Source organism: Macrobrachium rosenbergii, chromosome 12 (assembly GCF_040412425.1).
Source record: "Macrobrachium rosenbergii isolate ZJJX-2024 chromosome 12, ASM4041242v1, whole genome shotgun sequence".
NCBI lineage: Eukaryota > Metazoa > Arthropoda > Malacostraca > Decapoda > Palaemonidae > Macrobrachium > Macrobrachium rosenbergii.
The window spans coordinates 30,646,384-30,651,383 of record NC_089752.1 but is presented as its reverse complement, the minus strand read 5'-3'; the positions used below and the strand labels follow the sequence as shown (position 1 = coordinate 30,651,383).

Genomic DNA, 5,000 nt, shown 5'->3' with positions numbered 1-5,000 from the left:
TATATATATATATATATATATATATATATATATATATATATATATATATATACACACACACACATATATATATATATATATATATAGTTTATGTAACATGTACATGCATATATACATAAACACCACACATATATATACAGATACATATACAGTAATGTTTATGTAACATGTACATGCATATTTACATACATACTAAATGCATATATATATACACACATATATATATATATATATATATATATATATATATATATATATATATATATATATATAGTATATATAATATATATGTATTTATAGAACATTAAACTATTTCCCTTAACAGAGGATTTGCCCCCGAAGAAGTGATAATGATCACCTCTACATTCATGCTTAAATTGATGACACATTCAAGTAACGTTAATAATTTAAGCTGTGAGCTGTTGCCTGTCTGGCCTGTTAGCTGAGATGAATGAAAGTAAAACCTTAAATAAACAATGAGGAAGTAAAAGAAAATGAGCAAAGGAAATTCCACAAAAAATGGGGACAATGATGTCAAAGGGAAATCGAAAGAACCTAAAAGAGGCAGAAGGAAAACTGACCTCAGCAAGATACGAGAAGGAGGTATTAACTCACGGGAAGTGGAAGGGAGCGAGAGAGGACGAAGGGAAATAGTGAAGGGAGGCAATATGAAAAGGAGAGAAAGAGATGAGGAAGGAAATCGAAGGAAGTAAAATGAGGCAGTTTACTCAAGCGAAGGCGAATTAGTCTCAGCACGATACATTTCAGATAAGTCTGAATTGCCTGAGGGGACTTCGGATAGAAAGATAAAGGCGGAGGAAGGGAGGAAACAGGGAATGGAGGAAAGAGGATGGAAAACGATAAAGAAGTAGGGAGGGAGGTAGAGCGGAATGAATCCACTGGGAGTCCAGACTTTGGAGATCTCTGATGCTATCGCTGCAAAGGATGATGTTCCATTAATGAAGCTGGCCTTGTCCCGCTATTAGAGACTGGGAGGAAATATCCGAGCGGTTCTCGGGCGACCGATCTCGCCCAAGCTCTTGTTGACGTCGTTGGAAACGAGAGAGAAACCGAAATACACTTCCAGGAAAGGAGGAAGAGGAATAGAAACGAACAAACGGAAAGAAAGGACGAAGATTGAATGGCAAGAACTAAGGGAAAAAAGACAGAAAAACCAGAATATATTTAAGACAGAATAAGACCGAAACAACTAATAAACAGAATGAAAAAACGAAGACGGCAGTTCAGACAGAATGTGAGTAAACGGAGACAGACAGAGACAATTAAAAAAGAAGCTTAGAAAGGTCGACCCTCAGACAGACAGTGGGTAATTACGGAACTCATATTAGACATGGGCAAGTGTTCAAACACAGGCTATAAGAAAAAAAATTGGCAAACAAAAAGACAAACATGCAGTCATATGTAAATGAACATATTCTATGCAAATTACGAAGTACAAGAAAACAAGTGGTGGAAAATGCCTTTTTAAACCTTACTCTCAGTATTATTCACTCAAAATGCACGATGACTCTCTCTTACTTTTATTTAGTGAAATTGCATTGAGCCAATTTTGTTGTCGATTTTCAATGGCGTAGATAATAAACATATTCGAAGGTCGTTAGACGTAACGACGACTTGTAATGTTCATCTGTTAACAAAAGGCACCGTGCTATTGAGGGGGCGTGGCTTGAGTCCCACTTTAGAAAGAAAGGACAATGAAACTGTATTAAACCCTGGTGGTGGGTGAGTGTATCTTCTCTTGTTTTTTCCTTTCCTTCCTTTGTTTTTGCACAAAACGTCTTTATTCCCTGTCTCCTTTCAATGCAGATTCTTTTATTATTTCCCTCCTATGTTTTAATTTAAAACGTCTTCAGCCCCCGTATGCTTTCAGTAAGTCTTCTTTCACGAATTCCCTAATCTGTTTTGGCACAAAGTATCATTATAACCGTATGCTATTGCTATTGTGCTAACCACTTGTTCCTGCTCCGTATTCATAGCATAAATCCATTTCGAGGTACGTAGAGCACAGGTGCATTAATAGCATAGCAGGATATACGGCCTGCTAATATTTATAGGTAAGTACAGAGCATTTGCATAAATAGCACATTATAGCATGTCCCATGTTAATGCTTACAGGTACGTACAGCGCAGGTGCACTGTCAGCATATGAGCACTTGAGACATATTAAAACTTGTAGGTACGTACAGCGCAGGTGCACTGATGGCATATCAGCGCATGAAACTTGTTAATGTTTATAGGTACGTACAACGCTTGTGCATTCCCAGAAATTCCGCGCATGCGCCCTATTAGCGTGTCGGTGTTTGTTCATCTCTTCCAGTCAAGATGAAGACATACTCGCAGCGAAATTCAGCTTGCTAAAAGAGCTTAGCTCAGCTAACGAAAACTACGAAGTTGCAAATTTTGTGAAGCAGTACAAGAAAGTTTATTACCACTGATATGAAATCAGCGAGGGCGCCCTGTCAGTGTCAGTGTTGATTAACTTCCTCGTCTCAAAACGACGACAAAGCTGGAACGCGCTTAGCTCAGCAATTAAAGCATCGACAAAATTTTATTGTTGGGGTGCGACAGTAAAGTTGTTAGGAATACGACCGGCGAGATGTATCTACAGCAGTCTAGGATCTACGGTAGACAAACGGACCCGTACCCGTAACCTGCAGCCTTCTTGAACAGTGGAGTGGGATGACGGAGAGGGAGAGGGAGAGGGAGAGGGAGAGGGAGGGGGAGGGGGAGAGGGAGAGGGAGAGGGAGGGGAGGGAAGAGTTGGGATACCGGAAGCTCAATAACTTTTTTTATTTGTGATTTTGAACGGTTTTTCACACAAAGAGCAAGAGCTCATTTTTTTGTGAAAAGGGAAAGATATTCCATGCAATAAAGATACCTAATTTCCTACTACATTAATGTATTTATGTCTTCGACTATAATCCTCAATATTTGTGGTATGTGATTTGATATGATGTATATATACAGTATATACATATATATATATATACACACACACACACATATATATATATATATATATATATATATATATATATATATATATATATATATATATATATATATATATATATATATATATATATATATATATATATATATATATATATATATATGTGTGTGTGTGTGTGTTTGTTTGTGTGTGTGTGTGTGCAGTGCGAGTCTCCATTTTTATTAATGTGTTCATGTTTTATAGAATACGTATACAGTCCCAAACGTATTCTATAAAAGTGGTTTATTCCTGATTCCATGTCCCAGTACTCCAGCAAAAAATGTCCAAATTAGGAAGTAATTTATGATACCCACACAAAGAAAATACTGATACCAAGGTTTTGTGAATGGATTGGAAACAGCTGAACTGACAATAAATAAAATCTACGTGAAATGCCAAAGGAAAACATTTTGGGTGAGCGTAAGACTAATGATCTTATGAATATATATATATATATATATATATATATATATATATATATATATATATATATATATATATATATAATATACAATATACTGTATATGTTTGTATGTACTGTACGTCTAATACGGTTAAAGATTCTACTTGATGTTTCATCCGGAACGCGGTAAAGAAGTCGAAAAATCATTATAAATTATTTTCCAAGTTTCTGATAACTGACTTTCTATTTTTATCAGACTCTGTTGGAAGCGAATCCAGCAAAAGTTTGGGAAAACTTGAACGTAATTACCGTCGTACTTTTCAGCGATTTATGCATAAAATGAAAGTTACTGACCGTAATTTCATGTCAACCAGGAGACTTTTTTTACATTTCTACTTGAGACGACGAAAGGGTAATTGCCGCATTCATATTTTCTCTTTGGTTATCAAGTGAATTAAGAAAATTTAATATTCCACGTGATAACTGTCAAGGTACAGAAGATCGACAGATAAAATGTTTTAATTACTGCCTTATTATTGGTTGTTTTGGTCCTGATCAACATTTAACGTTTAAAAATATCTGATTATTATCTAATTTTAGTCGTCTGAAATGCTTTACTGATGGCGAAGAAACATAGTAATTGTACAGATTTTTCTAAAGACTATGAGTGCTTACAATTATATTAAGTATTCTTAAAAACAAAAGAGCTGAAAACAGAACCATTTACGCATATGGAAACAATAAAAAAATAATAAAGAAAATGCTTGTCGTGAGCTCATGTTTTCTAAAAAAAAAAAAAAAAGACAAACACAAAAAAAGGACTATATGCAAACGCTTATGAACAAAGCAAAAACCACAGAACTCGTGCGCTCCAGCAAACAGCATCTCCCTTCAGACGCCGCATCTCGCAAATAAGCAAAAAGCATCCCTCGCAAACTCAGCAGAATAAATATCGCCTGGATGTTGACTCAAATCCTCGGGAGGAACTTCCAGAAGTTGAAGATAAGAGCAAATTCTCTCATTAAAACCTCGTCATCAAACTTGGAAAGGTTTCCTCTAAAGCCGAGTTTAACAATCCGATAAGTCTTGGCTCTGACTGATGCGCAGTTTTTTATTCTCGTGAAATCTTTATTGTGATCGATCCTCTCTGGGACATAATTCGTTTCCTCTATTTTGCCACGATGCATGGCGTAATGCATACACACACATGGAGATATTTGTATGTATGTATGTATATATATATATGTATATATACATACTCGTACATATGTATATTTACATATAATATACATAGGCTATACACACACACACACACACACACACACACATATATATATATATATATATATATATATATATATATATATATATATATATATATATATATATATATATACACAGGTATAATCCCTTAAAATGGAGTGGCTCGAAAAAAAAAAAGACAGAGGTCACTGACACATTCATACTTTAACAAATGAATCGCAGATAAAGTCCTTGTGTAGAAAACTTGCAAAACGTTACCCATTTCGTACATTTAAACAAAGGGCTCATCGGCAACGAACCATATTCCCTGCATTTGGTCAT

General features: G+C 35.3%; 1 protein-coding gene across 1 annotated transcript in view; it reads right to left on the bottom strand.

Moving 5' to 3' along the window:
• LOC136844493 (zinc finger HIT domain-containing protein 1-like) overlaps window positions 1–5,000 on the bottom strand; it is a 320,239-nt gene that overhangs the window by 140,858 nt on the left and 174,381 nt on the right. The window lies entirely within an intron of this gene.